Source organism: Dipodomys spectabilis, unplaced genomic scaffold (genome assembly GCF_019054845.1).
Source record: "Dipodomys spectabilis isolate Male_0828 unplaced genomic scaffold, ASM1905484v1 ptg000026l, whole genome shotgun sequence".
Taxonomy (NCBI): domain Eukaryota; kingdom Metazoa; phylum Chordata; class Mammalia; order Rodentia; family Heteromyidae; genus Dipodomys; species Dipodomys spectabilis.
Genome location: NW_024870703.1, coordinates 11,132,079 through 11,149,009, shown reverse-complemented (window position 1 = coordinate 11,149,009; position 16,931 = coordinate 11,132,079). Strand labels below are relative to the sequence as shown.

General features: G+C 42.1%; 1 protein-coding gene across 1 annotated transcript in view; it reads left to right on the top strand.

The window, feature by feature from the left end:
* The first annotated feature begins 1,490 nt into the window (after window positions 1-1,490).
* The window catches only part of Tmem178a (transmembrane protein 178A), a 180,838-nt gene continuing 165,397 nt past the window's right edge, over window positions 1,491-16,931 (top strand). Inside the window, exon 1 of the mRNA XM_042675558.1 lies at window positions 1,491-2,265. The gene's annotated coding sequence lies outside the window, so the exon portion shown is untranslated. The remainder of the gene's footprint in view (window positions 2,266-16,931) is intronic.

Sequence of the window (16,931 nt, the reverse complement as noted above, 5' to 3'; positions counted from 1 at the left end):
GGCTTGGGCGCTCTTCTTTAGCTTTTTAACAAGGCTCGCCCTCTCCCACTTGAGCCACGGCTCTATTTATGGCTTTCCAATATTTAATTGGAGATAAGTCTTTCATGGACTTTTTGCTTGAGTTGATTGTGAACCATGATCCTCAGATCTCACTCAGCCCCTTGAGTAGGCAGAATTATAACTATGAGACATTAGCTCCTGGCCTTTTATAACTTTTATGAAATTTTTAGAACATACTTATTACATAGTCACTGGACTGCCACAAAGGTAGACATCTTCAGCTACTAACTCTAACTTAGTACACATTCACCCTGTTCTCTATTCTCCCCATCCTCTGGTGATCACCATTTTGCTCTCCATTTCTGTGAGCGATGTTTTAGATTCCATGTATGTGTCAGATCATGTGCTATTTGTCTTTTTGTGCTAGGCTTCTCTCATTTAACATATTGCCCTCCAGTTCTTAGGGGTGTGGACTTCTTACTGTTAGAAAATGGACTCTACAGGTGTTCCTGATCCTACTATTTATAGAGCCACTTCTGCCCTAGCTACTTCCTTCCTCTGAGAACTTGCTTTGCAGAAACAATTGCTGGGAAGGTCACTGGGGACCACTTCTGCAAACACTTGATGAGACAGAGCTCTTTGGGAAGATTAATTGGGTTGATTACTGAGTCACAATGAGAATCCAAAGTGATGACATCTTCATTCTTGAGCAAAGACTGTTGAAACTGACCCCAGGGTAGCTCTGGGTCTTGCTTTTAGGGAGATCTGGATCACAACGGTGAAGGCATCTTATCACACTTGCTGCTACATTAACTAGAATAGACTGAGGATTGCGTCAAAATTAGCCCTTCCTCCAAATCTGTGAACTCCAACCTCTCATTCTAGAGACAGGCAGGCCCAGGACATGTTATACAAGGTTCATCAATACAGCAAAGGGCTGTATGAGCTGGCTTTTTGGAGGGAACACAGGGTGATGGTGCATCATTATCTGGAGACAAAACTTTTCAGAGAAAGGCCAAGGGACTGTGCTAAATTTTGCCTGATTCTTGCAGCCTTTGAGCCAGAAGTCCATCACAGCTTGGCAGGGTGGACGCAGAATTCAGAACTACAGTGGGTATTCTCACCATGCTGGGAGCTGCAGGGAGATTTTGCAATAAGGATTCATTTCAGTTTCAAAGTGCTCATAACCAGCCTAAAACCTGCTGCCAGAAAGGCAATTATTGCTGCCTTAAATCCTCTTTGGAACAAAATGTGAAATAAAAGCTAGTTAAGTATAACAAAGAGGGTCATTGTGTGGCAAATACCAATGTCCTGTGTACCTGGCTGGCTTGCTGGTGACTCAGGAGGTCAGGGCCCAGGCCAAGGGGAGATACATCAAGGGGAGAGGGGAGATGATTTTGAAAAGGGTCCTGGTGTGGAGTAGCTCCTCACATAGTCATTTTTGCCCTTGCCAATCTAGTCTCTTTTTTTCTTTCTGTTTTCCAGGAATGAGAAGATTCATCTGATTCAACTGGAGATGGCTCCCTTCCCTAATTTATAGCTCCATTCCTGAGGTTTTCTCCTTCTTGGCTCAGTGTGAGCAGACAGAGAGCAAAGGATGGTTGCAAACCCTGCAGAGAGCTCAGCACAGAGGCAGAACTGCCCCTCCACAGGCTGGCGGCACAGCCAAACCCCAACCTCTTTCTTGTCCTTTTTGGGGCTTTGCTAAACCTGGAAAGGAAATGAATTCCAAAGGCAGGAAATGACCCAGAGACGATAACAATATATGAAAAACTAAGCCTTTGCTTCCGCCACTTTGTTTCAAACTATTCTAATCTGTGTCCCAGGAAGCCTAACCCATTGCCAGATGGCAATCTGTTTTCAGATGCCTCTTGGCATCTGCCACTCCCGGCTGGTGACATTTACACGTTTCTGAAGACAAACCTGTCCCCACATCTTCAAACTTCCGGAGAGGTGTAGCCCCAGGAAAGTCCTGACAGTACAGCCCATCTGATCTGCCTCATCTGCAGCTCAGCTGCTGCTGGCCTCCAGCCTAGAACTGGAGCACACTGAGTCTGTTCTTGAAGATTTGCAGAATCTGAAATCAAAGTGCCCCTTGCTGCCAGGAAAGGCTGGCTCCTGCTTCTGCTGCATAATCCTTTCTCACCAGGCGTTCCTGAAGAAACCTAGTGAGTCAGAAAGGAAGAAAACGTGTCTGAAGGCGATCTGGGGGTGGCCTGGTCCCTCTCATTGCTTCTGAAAATTCCCTCCTGGTTTGCAATGCAGGTAACACTTAGAGATTTGGTCTTCTGTTTTCTCTTTCTTCCTCTGTCAATTCTTTCATTTACCTCTTCAGTGATTTACTTTGCAAAAGCAAGAGGCCTTCATATGGGGAATTAGTCACTATTACAGCAAAGTCTAGGCTTTACTTTTATCCCCAGGAACTAGGCAAGAGAAAAAAAAAAGCTCTTATTCTTACTTCCAGAAGGAACTATCATTCAACTGCTTTGTTCTTAGCTCCCAGGCCTGTGCTTTTCCCAGGCTTTAAATTTTTACTGAACACCATCTATCAGTCTTTCCACGGAAGCTTGTTTGCCTGTTGGGAGTCTAAACACAGGAGGTGGCTTCTGAGGTACCTGCTCCAAACAGCTGCTCCCTATAGGTAATTTAGAAAGTAGCTATAGTCACAAGAATAATGCACCTAACCCTCAAAACACAAACAGATTAAAGTATAACAAATGCAGTACAGTTGTTGACAACCGACTTATAGAAAAGTCCCTGCAAAAGCCAGGGAGAGGCTCAACACAGCCCGGTGAAACTGGAGTGGGGGGGGGGGGGCTGGGGGCTGCTCTGCCATCCTGGCATCAGACACCTGTTCTTGAGCACCACGCCCTGTGCCTCTGTCTAACATGGTGTTCTGTGTAATAGGAAAGTGGTTTTAAAAATACCTTCTGATAAGCTTGCGTTTATCCTTGGAAAGGGAATATGGGCTCTGTTACAAGACAGTAGCTTGATAGGCATTGTGTCAACTGTATGTGGCTGTTAGTAAATTGTAGATAAAAGAAGCTGAGAGAGCTTTGTAAAGGGCTGGGGAGTGGAAGGGTGAAGGAGGAAGAGATAAACATGGTCTTGTTCTCTATCCCAATAGAAAATGAGCTAGGAGGGGCTGGGAAGGTGGCTTAGTGGTAGAGCGCTTGCCTTGCATGCATGAGGCCCTGGGTTCGATTCTTCAGCACCACATAAGCAAAAAGAAAGAAGCCAGAAGTGGCATTGTGGCTCAAGTGGTAGAGCGCTAGCCTTGAGCTGAAGAGCTGAGGGACAGCACCCAGGCCCAGAGTTCAGGCCCCACGACCGGACCCAAACAAACAAACAAACAAACAACAACAAAAAAAAGAAAATGAGCTAGGAAAAAGCTAGGAACAGAAAAGGGAAATCAACTTTCCAACTAGTAACATAAGCCAAACAGGATAAGTATGCTGCTGATGATACATTTATATTAAAGTTAACCTTGAGTAACGTAGATTATCTTCCTTAAGGATGATAGACTTCATCTAACTATTTGAAGGCCTCTGTAAATCAAAGACTGACTTTGTGCAAAGGAATTCTGCTGTCAGATTGCCTTTGGATGGTGTCTCTTTCTTGAATCTCAGCCTACAGTGTTAATCCATCAGATTCTAGATTCACTAAGCCTCCTCAATTTCATGAGTCAACTGCTGAAATTTTCTTTTTTTCTTCTATCTCTTCATTTTCTCCTTCTTTCCTTATTTTCTTGTTTGTTTGTTTGTTTCTTTCTTTCTCCTATCTCATCTATCATCAATCTTGTCTACTTATCTATTAAAAATATATCTTTATTCTGGGCTGGGAAGGTGGCTCAGTGGTAGAGCTCGTGCCTTGCACCCATGAGGCTCTGGGTTCAATTCCTTAGCACCACATAAGCAAAAAGAAAAAAGCCAGAAGTGGCGCTGTGGCTCAAGTGGTAAAGTGCTAGCCTTGAGCTGAAGAGCTGAGGGACAGCGCCCAGACCCAGAGTTCAGGCCCCACGACTGGACCCAAAAACAAAACAAAACAAAAAACATATCTTTATTCTCTTTGATTCTCTGGAGAGCCCTATTGCAGACACTTAAAATATGCAATAAAATAAATTTCTACAAAAGAATCAACATGCTTAAATACTGCAGAAATATCAAATTGTTACAAAAGTTTCTAAAGGCTTCTACAGCTTGTCAATGATTAGTAATAAGTTTGTGGACACTTGTAGTAGCATTAAACTACTAAAAGGTAACCATCTGTATATTTACATATATTTGCTTTTTACTCTTTTTTTTTTCTTCAGGTAAGGAGTAGGTTTATTCATCGTTCCGTTCCGGCTGGCACCAGGCCATCTTGGTCCTCCATGTGGTGGGGAAAGGCCTGCGAAAAAGAGCTGGAAAAGAGAGAAAAGAGCTAGAAAAGAGAGCATCTGGGAAAGAGGTGGGAAAGTGAGAGCTAGGAAAGAGAAGAGAGCTGGGAAAGAGAAGAGAAGGAAAGAGCTGAGAAAGAGCCAGAAAAGAGCAGAGACACTTTTTACTCTTAACTAACTTTAAATTTTGGAAGAGTTGCAAAACAAGTACAGAGATATATTGTCATATATCTACATACCACATCCCCTAGATTCTTTACCCAGGTCTCCCAATTTTGATATCATATTATAACTATCATATAATTTTCAAAATATTATTATAACAGTATTAACTAACTCCAGACCTTCTCCAAAGTCTACCAGACACATTTTCAAAAGCAAAGCTACAACTTGGAGATGTTTAAATTTAATAGACCTTAGGGTCAAAAATGGTTACCATTTCTTTTTTATTTGTAAATTAGCCAGCTGATAAGAAGAAAAGCTTAACCATAATTGCAGATTGTTCTGCAGAAGAAAAAAAAAAACAACAAAACTCAATTAAAAGCCTCTTACACAGCCAGTACCATATCTCCTAAGCCTGTCTATGTTTCCTGCCAGAAATACATTCTTTTGTATCTGGGAAGATGAGTCACTTAGTGAGAGAATGTGGAGCAAATGATGCTTGGATATGAATCTGAAATGGGCATTTTCAGCCAAGTCACCCTTCCTTATCTCTTGGGTGAAGAGTGAGCTTTACCTCTGGTCTTTTGGGGCTCCAAGGTAATGATTGTACAGAGCTCCATCCTGTCACCTGTAACTCTGTTGTTAAAATATGTGTGGGTGTAGTTAGAGGACATGGCTGTATCTTATTCACCCTGGTATCTCAGTGCCTTAGGCATGGTGCTGAAGGAATGAATACTGAAGGAATGAGCAAGCAATAAGCTTACATTAACTTTTCTCTCTCTATTTGGATCCTGTTGTTAAAAGAGCCCTTTGCTGAAATATTTGTCCAGTAGACAAGATAGTAGTGTACATATTAAAGAGAAGAAGCTGCCAGGGGCTTTGTGTTAGAGAAACAGACTTGGAATGCTAGGTGTGACTTAGAAGCTGAATAAAGAATATCACTTGTACAAATAGCACAAGTGTGTGGAGGCTGACTTGCTTCCCTCAGTAGACTCATTGTACTCCTCAGGTGATTGTATTTACCTCTGTAAAACCTGCTTTCTCCCCAGGCTGAGAGCTATTATTAGTTATCATTAGTATTCTGCTTTTCTGTGAGATGTATTTTCAAAGTGCTGTGGTGCTCATTCTTAATGAGCTTGGAAGATGATGGGCACTGAGAGATGGTTTTATCCAATCTCCTGGTATTCCACATGATTAGATGGTTGGTTCATCACTGAAGCCATTGGGGATGAGTGCAAGAAAGTGAAAAGAAGTGTGGGGGCTGGAGGGAGAGGGAAGGAGGAATTCCTCCCCAATGGGATGGGAGCTGTTTTGCGACCCTCTGCTCTACTTCAGCGAACATGTGGGCTCTGGGTTATGTACACATGGCTTACTTGCCTTGAGGAGTAGACTCTTTGGGATTGGAGCTGCTGTTTCTCAAGAACAAATTGCTTCAGGAGTTCTTTCATGAGTTCGGTGGCCAATGTGCAGTATTCTATTTATGCTCTTCACATCACCTGATTCTAAAGCTGAGGTAGATACTAGGCTGAGAAAAACACACGGGAATTCAGAACACAAAAGTGGAATGGTGGAAGATTGTCATGGGAGGTGTTGCAATTAAGATAGGCTGACAAGGAAACAGTGGATCCTAAGGGTTCCTGGTGAGACAACACAGTTGAACAGTGGAGAGGGGTCATTTTCTCTCTTAGAAGCCTACCTTGTTTCTTGAAGCCCTGAGGAGTTACTTGTTCTGGCAGAAAGATGTAGTCTTCAGATACCCCCTTGAACCCTCACAGCAGGAAAGAAATCTGCTTTGCTCTGAGCATCTGTTGGTGCCAGGCTCTGTGTAGGTGGCTTTTGCAGACATGGGTTTATTTAATCCTCCCAACACTCCCTGGTGGTGGGCTCTGAGCCACTACCTAGCATGAGAGAACTGTGTTTAGCTGCTTGGCTGAGATCCAGGCTGTTTTTTTGAATCATTTTGCCTCCCTGGGGGTCTTTTTATGGGGCCCCAGGCTAACTAGGCTTCTCAGATAAGATAAGTGTCTGGGATATGGCAGGACATTTCTCTACTTCCTCTGCCAACAGCACTGTGGGGGGACAGTTTATATTTTTATTTTCTCCATTTTCCTTTTGTCTAAGCTGTGTTCCAGACGAATAATTGTAGTGTATGTTAATACACAAATGCCTTCTCCTAATTTCAAAAGAGGGATGGAGAGGATTAACTGAGTTCTCCTCAGGGACCTTCTACATTATTCTTTTTTAAGTGACTGTCACCATCTCTCAATCCTTACCTCTCAAAACTCCATTGATACATTCAGAATAAGTCAGATTAGAGTCTCCCATGCTATTATCTCTTCCAGCTTTGGACTGTGATCCTCCTGCTTCTGCCTTCTGAGTTACTGGGATCACAGATGTTCACCATGTTGCCCAGATTGATTCTGAGATAAAGTCTTTGCTGTTTTCTGTCTAGTCTGGTCTCAAATGGCCATCCTCTTCTTTCCCTCCTAAGTAGGTGGAATTACTGTCTTACACTGCCATGCCTGACCCCTGGGTATTCTATACTGTAAAGGATATGGAAGCTGGTACCCCTGGGTCTTCCCCAGTCTTCCCTTCTGGTAGAGATGAGTCTTAGTAAGGTCCGTCATCTAGTTTCCTTGTTTGGAAAATAATAAGGTGTTGAGAATTAATTGCAGGGCCTGAATAATGAAACACAACTCTCAACATTTTCTTAGAAAATGGCCTGGATTTCACTCAGCAGAGATCTCTGAACACCCATATCCACAGGGGCTTGTGCAATTTCTAGTTGGAGCAAGAACCTCATCTCAGAGATGCCTGACCTAGGGTTTCCTCTGTACGATCCTAGCAACCTTTCACAAATATTTTGTTTGAGTTCTAAACCCAGAGCGCAGCACAGAGCCCGAGACCACTGATTCCTCTGCCTCCCAGGGTTTCACCGCATCAACAGAGTACTCTCCTCTCGTGACCACCTGTGGCCAGCAGTTCTTCACAGGCAAGTCTCCCAGCCCTCTCTTCACAGTCACATTTCATCAGCTTCAAAACAGACACCGGAGTCCCACCAGGAGCAGTAGAGACTGAGTACAGGCCATTGTATTCCATACACTGCTTTCTCCTGCAGTTAGTCTCTTTTCCCCTTCACCGAAACTTCTAGAAAGAATTCTCTACACTTGCTCACCCTGCTTGTCTATTCCCCCCCTTACAACTCAGGTTAGTATCAGAGAACTGCCCAATCAGTCAGTAAAATCTTCCTTGATCTCTTACAGTAGTCCCTACTGTGGGACTACTTCCTTCCTCATCAAACATTGTGTTTTTTCTTGATTTCATAGATACAAGACTCTTCCGGTTTCCTCCATCTTCATGAATTGTTCATTTTGTGTCTTTTTTGCAGCTTTATCCTAATCTTCCCAGGAAAATAAATATTAAAACAATTGAGGCCCAGTCAGAGACGTTCTTCTCTTATTTTGTATGTTTCCTCAGCTCCAGTGTCTCTTCTGAGCTCTGTCTAGACACACAGATCTGACTTTCTATTTCACATAAGACATAATACAGTCAGAACCACACCTGGGTACTTTTCCTTACTCTTTTCACTTTCCCTTTCTAACTGAAGCGTTTAGCCTCGCCACTGCTAAGAACTTGGGGTTACCATGGCCTTTCCCTCTACCTTCCCTTCCACATTCAAATTGGTCTCTTTTCAAATCCACACCCCTCTCCCTGCTTCCACATCCACCATCATTGTGTAAACTTACACAAGCTAATATCCCCTCTTCCTCTTCCAGAAGTGTTCTTTACCTCTCTATGTATCATAGTGCTTCAATATTTTCAAATGCTAAGAATAACATTTTCTCTTCATTAAAATAACATATGCTCATTGTAGAAAATTTGGAAAATTCAGGAGAGTATAAGGAAAATATAAGCCCTGGATAACTAAGGAGAAAAATAAATAATAATTGCCCAAAATCGATTAGCTTTTTGTTGTTGCTTTTAAGATTCATAGTTTATTAAGGGACCATGTAAGATCAGAGATTAACCAAAGCACTTAGTTCTCTGTCACATGGACCTCTATCAAGCCAGATTTTGTCTTTACATAAAATCTTAAGTGTACGGGCTGGGAAGGTGGCTCAGTGGTAGAGCACTTGCCTTGCATGCCTGAGGCCCTGGGTTCGATTCCTCAGCACCACATAAGCAAAAAGAAAAAAGCCAGAAGTGGCGCTGTGGCTCAAGTGATAGAGCGCTAGCCTTGAGCTGAAGAGCTGAGGGATAGTGCCCAGGCCCAGAGTTCAGACCCCACAACTGGATCCCCCCCAAAAAAAATCTTAAGTGTAAACATGTACCTTTATCCCTTATAGACTCTAGGTTGTTTGTTTTGATTCTTCTCTTTACTTTTACTGGAGATTTTTGTGTGTGTACAAATTTTTGTTATCTAATAGACTAACCTTCCAGCTTTGTATACTACGTGATCTTGATAATAGAACTTTCTAAATCTTTGTCCCAGGCATTGTTAAAATGTCCACAGAAAGGAGCCCTGTGAAACACACTTAGGGACCTCCCTTCAAGTTCCCACGAACCTTTTCACCCACATTTAGGGTACTCACTCAAGAAAATACAAACCTACACACCTGAATTTTCATCAAACTTGTATTTTTTTCATTATGTCAGTGATGATTTAATGACTTAACCAAAATTTGGGTTTCATGTATGGAAAATCTCTAGTGGCATAAGAACTCTAAAAAAACAAGAACAAAAACAAAAACAAAAACAAAAAAACCATCATCTGTCATGATTGTTTTCTTAGTGTATTGACTCTGATTGATCACTTTTTAAATTGTTAAGTGTTCACAAATCATCTAAATACTTCCTTCTATAACTTTCCTAGAAATTATGCTAATCTGTGACTTCAGACTTGTCACAGCAATGCAAGTAACTATGTGTAGACATACTGGCTCTGACTAATATTCATTGGGGTGAAGAAATGATCCTATAGGTATATGCTGTCTGATTCTTTCCTTCTTCAGATCAGCTTCCTGTCAACAGATAGGAAACTGAAAAGCTGCAGTCTAATAATATAGCCAGTGACATGAAGATTGTTGTTTCTATGGCGCTTCTACATTTCTCAATTGAATAATGCCGGTGAAGGATGCTTGCTTATTTTATTTATGACTTTGGATCACTACAAGGCTCCCTTGTAAGCTGTGTGGAAGATATTGCATATAAATCCTTTCTTTGTAAATCAAATTCAGCCTCCAATGTGCTACTATGGGAGTTTACTTTCTAAGGCCATCTTGTGGCGAGATGTTTTATAAAGTCAAGTATTTTTCAGTGCTCTATCTGTTTGCTTAGATTTTAAAGATTGGGGTTGCTTAAAAGCAAGGCCAAGTTATAGTACATATTTCTTTACTTTTAGAAGCTTAGAAAGTAGCCTAAGATTCTCTTTTGTCAATGTCATCCTGAATAAAGAGTCTGAAGAAGAATTTTGGGAATTTAGGCAGCCATCCAGTGAACACTGGGACCTCTATCCTAAGCCGTGTTTTCAATACTTTCACCTTGCAACTCTGTGATATACTCTTACTGATGAAAGATGGCTTCCTTTACAACCTTGATGGATGTTTTTCTTTTCCCAACTGCCTCAATCAGTGCTCAGAGAGAATTCTACTTTCTCATCTTCTCTGAGAGTGTGCCTGTCACTTAGCTAGTAGGACAGGGCTGGTGTCTCATAAGCAAGGAGTCACATGTGTGAGTCCTCTGCTTACTTGGGTTGGAGCTGTGTGAAGGTGTGAACACAGCTTGTTCACTCCACTTTAATTGTTTTTGATTGGTTCACATCATATACTGTCAGTAAACACTCTGCCACTGAGCTACACCCTAGTCCTTTATCTCTATTGGACCAGCTTCTGGTGGAATGGGTGTACACCACACATTCATTGACTCACTGTTGACTTGCAAACTTGATATAATGGGCTCAACCCTGGCTCCACCAAGAGGGCCATGACAGCTTGGATTGTATCTTGGTGAGTTTGAGCTGATGTAGTAAAATTCCATAGTCAGGGCAGCTTATAAACCATAGCACTTGGCTTCTCACAGTTCTGGGAAGGCCCACATCAAGGTACTGGCAGGCTTGGTGTGTGGTGAGGCTCACTTCTGGTTCATGGAAGTGATGTGTGTTCCTGCTGTGTCCTCACATGGTAGCTCTCTGGGGTGTCTTTTATCTGGAACATGATCCATTCATAGAGACTTTGTCCTCTTGGCCTAATCATATCCCCAAGACCCACATCCTAATCTTATCTCATGATGAGATTAGGCTTCAGTATAAAAATTGTGGGGAGGGGAGGGATATAACATTTGGACTTCCTACTTTGTGTGTGTGTGTGGGGGGAGTGCTGTTTCTAGGGCTTGAACACAGGGCCTAAGCACTGTCCTTGAGCTCTTTTGCTCAAAGCTAGTGTTCTACCACTTGAGACACAGTTCTGATTTTCCAGCCTGGGCTGGCTTTGTGCCATGATTCTCATATCAGCCGCCTGAGTAACTAGGATTACAGGCATGAGACACTGGTACCTGGCTTTGGGCTTTTGGATTTAAGACTCTTCTCTCTGAATTCCTGAGGCTTATTGCTGTTTATCAAGATTTGCTTCTTTTGATATATATATATATATATATATATATATATGTATACATGTATATATGTTTGTATTTATATGCATGAATAGTTAGCCTAAATTACCATGTGATAATCTACCTGTTACATACTGGGCTTCATTCTAGCTCCAATCCTAACCCCCCTTCCTAACAATAACTGCAATCCTAGAGCCTGGTAGAGATCCCTACTCATATTTCACCTTCTTTTGAAGATGGAGTGGTACTGGAAATTGAGCTCAGCTCATACACTGAGTATGTGCTGCACCCTTAGCTTCTATTCTGTCCTGAATAAATGTTTTCTTTTTGTTATGACTATTACTAAAATCTTGGCACAATTAAGATGACCAGAAATGAAGACGTATATATCTTGTTTATGTTGCATTTTTCAATATTACAGTTTTAGAATGAACATCTCCTAGCACAGAAAGTGCCAGATTAAAATTCCCTCAGTATAAATTTTGGTGTTTATTGTGTATTCTAGCATTTGTTGCTATGATAATCTATGAAGACCAGCTAAGCTAATCTTATCTATGAATTGGGTAACTAACTGATCAACATTAATGTCATGTCATTTTGCCAATAATATGTTTACTTGAACATTTATTCTTTCTCTGAAAGTTTGTTTTCTTTGCATTACTCTGATTTTGTAGGACGATTTTATAGTCAGCTGAAAAAATAAAATAAGCGGAACTCTTCTGTATAACTTTTTAAAAGATAATAATAAATAAAAGCAAAACAAAACAACAACAAAACACACACACACACACACACACACACACACACACGAATTCTGGGGCCTTGGTGCTGTCCCTGAGCTGCTTTTGCTCAAGGTGAGTATTCTTCCACTTGAGCCACAGGGTCACTTCCAGCTTTTTTGAGTAATTTATTGGAGATAGAAGTCTCACAGAGTTTCTGCCTGGGCCAGCTTCTAACCACGATCTTCAAACCTCAGCCTTCTAAGTGGCTAGGATCACGAGTGTGAGCCACGGATGCCTGGCATCCTGTCTATTTTTTAGGTAGGATTTGCTTCCTGCCCAGACCTGTATCTGGGCCTCAGTCTTCCTATTTTTCACTTCCCATACACAGCTTCTTTTATTGAGATAATGTCTCATAGATGTTTTTGCTCTGGCTGGCCTGGAACCCAAATCTTCTTGATTCAGCCTCCTAAAAGCTAGGATTAGTTGGATGCTGGTGGCTCATGCCTGTAATCTTAGCTACTCAGGAGGCTGAGATCTGAGGATCTCTGTTTAAAACCAGCCCAGGCAGGAAAGTCCATGAGACTATCATCTTCAATTAATCACCAAAAAGCTAGAAGTGGAGGTGTGGCTCAAAGTGGTAGAGTGCTAGCCTTAAGCAAAAAAGCTCAGGGTCAGTGTTCAGGCCCTGAGTTCAAGCCCCCATGACAGACAAGACAGAAAGAAAACAAAAAAAAGAGCTAGGATCACAGCTGTAAACCAATGGTGGGCGGGCTAAAATTTGTTTTAATAAGTTGGCACTGTATTACTGCTCCATTTCTCAGAATAAACTTAAGGAATAAAGCAAACATGGCATACAAATAAAAATGCACATCCTAATTACCTAAGCAAGGCCCAGAGCTACTGTTAGGCCTTCAGTAGGCAGCAACCCAGGTCCCAGTTACACCAGATCTATCAAGAAAGACATGAACAGCACCGTCACATGCACAACAGTACCATTCTTAGGTTGCCCTTACCCAAGGAATAGATGGAGGCAAGTTAACAGAAAATTTCTAGAAGTTAGACCTCAGTGAAAATCAGTACAAGAAAATACCTTCGTTGGGACACAGGATAATATATGAGATATCACAGAAAAACGTATGCATGTGGCCTACCTGCTGTGGTCATCTGACAAAATTCTTACCTGAGAGTGAAAAGGGGTGTGCAGCTAAGATCACTGGGGTGTGGGGAGCTTTTGAGGTATATATGGATATATATACATATATATGTATATGTATATGGTACCATATACGGGGTTGGGAGTATTACAAATCAGAAAGCAAATAAAATAGGATAGACAAAAACAATTCAAATGCACACAATTCTTGGTTCTCAAACACTGTTAGATCCTTCTGAGCATAGGCATAATTTGGAGATCCATGACTTCATGGATCTCTGGACACCTGGCCTACTGCTTTCTACCTCTGCCTTCTAGTTCTTGCTGCCAGACCACAGCATCCATAGAAGCCAGAAGTCCTTTCCTTGAGCATTTTTTAGCTGTCCAACCTTGTGCCTGTTTCCTTTCCTAGCCCCACACCTGTCTGCTTGTTCTCATACATGCCTCTGTTATGGCCAGTGTGACTTCTGCATGGTTTTTCTTGAAAACTCAAGGAGAGGATTTGTGAGGGTCTGAAGGAGAAAGCTAATTAGGAACATTTTTTCAGATTGGATTTTTTTCTCCTTGGCTCTCAGATGACATAAAGATTTATTTCTTCCCACTCAATTTCCTTCCTTCTCAAATCCTGCCATGTACTAATTCCAACAGACGAGCCTAAAAGTGTCTGCTCAGACAGCCTCTGGACAGGCTCTGGAATATGGTGGTATTAATAAAAAAAGAGGGCTGGAAATTCCATCTTGAGAATTTCTCAAATAAAAAAATTCCATTACTTTAATCCCTAGGAAATCAGTTTCCAATCTCTTGTCTTATGATAATTCATCCCCTTCTTGAATTAACCATGCCTGAATTCCATGGGCCTGAGAATTCAATAAAAAAAATTCTATTTTCTTCCTTCTCCCTAGAGGCTGGAGGACTTCAGATCCTTTAATTCTGCTGCACACCCCAAAGCTGTGTCTACTACATCAACTTCAGAGTATGGGGGAGACCGTCCCCTGGAGGAGACCGTGGCTGAGCTTGATGTCCGTGCTGAATGGGTCCCACATCAGCCATGGGCTGGATTTTGTTTGTTAGTACAGTTCAAACAAACCTGAAGAAGTCCTCGATTCAATGGAAGCTAGGATAGTTTTTGAAAGGGAAAGGGGAGGAGATAAGGGAAAGAAAATTTACATGATAATGGATGAAGAAATAGACTTGGAGAGGTTTTAAAGAATCATATTACATTCACACATATGATCTTCTCCTTTTAGAACATTTAGAATGGACTGGAAGTCGAGGTTATCAATTCAGTTGAAGCTCATCAAGGTCAATGGGCACTATTTCTGAGGGCCCTTTCCCTGGAAGGTAAGCACTTGGGGGACACATCCAGCGAGTGCAACATACAGTACTGTCCTGAAGAATTTCATTGTGAGAGGCTAGATGAAATAAAGATACAGACAAATGTACCCAGATGCAATTTGGGTTCATTTGGATCCATTCAGGGCCAAATGCAAGACATGGCTACATTAGCTGTATCAATGAAAGAATCATGGCATTTAACCAGGGAGGGCTTCCTTGGGAGGCATCAGTGCAAGCAGAGTTTTGAAGATGGTGGTGGGAAGGGAGGGGCACCAAGGGAAAAGGAAAGGTGGGCAGTCACGAGGAACTGAATGGATGCTTTGGATCAACTAGTCAACAAACTGTACTTTGCCTCTTAATGTTTGTAAATCATCTGCCTTGGATATTTTTGCTCTGGTCAAAATAATCCAAGCCACTGTATCCACATTGATCTGTTCTTGGAGCAATCATTGTGTATGTGTGTGTGTGTGTGTGTGTGTGTGAGAGAGAGAGAGAGAGAGAGAGAGAGAGAGAGAGAGAGAGAGAGAGTTAATCCACACTATGAATATATAATATGAAATTTAATTCTAGGCTTAAAAACGCTAAGACATGAACTATGCTGTCTTCTGTTTTGGTCATATTTCCCCCTTCTCCTGTTTGTTTGAAGTTGGCCTTAAACTCCTGGCTTCATAGGATCCTCCCATTTTAGCCTCCCCTCTGGGTATACATTTGTAGTTTCAGCTACTCAGAAGGCTGAGGTAGGAAGATCCATTGAATCCAGGAGTCTAAGACCAGCCTGGGCCACATTGCAAGGCTCCACCCACAAGCCAACAGCAGTTGTAGATCTTTTCCAATTCATGGCTATGTAGGCCTTTGGTAAAAGGAAATGTGGATACAGTTTGGTTTGTACTTTCCTCTAAAGTCAAATATACTTTGTTTATCTGGAAATACCATGCCTGGAAAAGAGCATTGGGATATGTTTTTATCAGTGTGGTCAAATTACATATGCAATGTGTGTATGTCTCCACTGGTACCTTCCGCAGTGGTGAGCAAAAAGCTTTCATATTGACTTGGGCATCAATTAAAGCAGGAATTTAGCTCTCTATCCACAGGATTATGCATCATTAAGTTTCACAGATCTGACCGCCCAAAGGGGGAGAGAGCTCTCCTCTTGCTTTGTAGAACAAGACTGTGACTACTGCTCCCATCCTCTAAGAGGATTTCAAAGTTGGTTTCAAACAGCTGCGAGAATGATCCCCTCCTTTCTTAAGGCACTCATTAGAAAATAAAACCAGATATAATTAACAAACAAACAAACCTATCTGCCTGCTGTTCTGACTTGTTATAATAAGTGTTATTTCTCCTTACAAACACTTTCCTGTCAGCATCCTGCTGTTTCTTTAATAAGACTTCTGCACCAGGAAAGAAATAAGGTCTGTATTAAAATGAAGACTTGACTTGTCGCTGCCACTTTTCCTGTTTGGATCTGATTTGCTTGGAGGTGGCAGGGAGCTGAACCATCACTGGGAGAGGGAGGAGGACCTTCTGATTGGTGCTGCCTCTGACTGACAGCACAGGATCGCCCTTCCTTGTTCCAGGGCCTGGCAGTCTTTGTGGTCCATAGATAAGGGAAATCTTCCTCTTTAGGTTGCTGGTCAGGTTTCCTGGCTGGGCGATGGTTGGTAACATGATACTCTTGGCAAGTTTCAGAGGCTCAAGTGAGTAGGTGGAACTGGAGATGCCTCTGACCCCCAAAGTGAACTGTGTTTGCTTTTATAGGCATTGAATTGCTAAAGGAGTAAATACAGCAGCCAAGACAATGTATGTATCAAATGTAAATGGATTAGGGGTTTTCTTCTCTGTGGGCTGGAACTGAGGGCTTGGCATTATATCAAGGGTTACATATATATAAATATAAATATATATCAGTATGATTTTATGTCTATTTAATATATTTCTCCTCCCTCCTCCCTTCTTTCCTCTCTCATTCTCCTTCCTTTTTCCTTCCTTCCTCCTTCTTCTTCTTCTTTTTTTTGGGGGGAATCTTCTTCCTATGTAGTTTAGATTGCCCTCAAACTTGGATCCTCCTGCCTCAGACTCCTAACAGATATGATTACGGGTGCCCACTACTCCCAGCAAATCCCTCCCCTTCCCCCCAGTCCTGGGGCTTGAACTCTGGTTTGGGTTCTGTCCCTGGGTCCTGTCCCTAAGCTTTATTTTCTCAAGGCCAGCGTTCTACCACTTGAGCCACAGTGCCACTTCAGGCTTTTCTGAATAGTTTATTGGAGATGAGATCTCACAGACATTCCTCCCCAGACTGGCTTCAAATTGTGATCCTCAGATATCATCCTCCTGAGTAGCTAGGATTATAGGTGTGAGCCCCTGGTGCCTGACTTTTCTCTTTTTTCCTAAAGCACATTGCTTGTTGAAACTTTAGAGTTTGCTGTTTTGTTTTTAACAAGTATAGGCCATGGCCACTGCCTAGGCTGAGTATTGTGGATGTGTTGGGAAATGCCTCCAAAGTTCCATGCATTAGAGGCTTGGTTCCTAGGGTGGTGCTGTTGGAAGGTACTGTGGACTTGTGTTATGTGAGGCC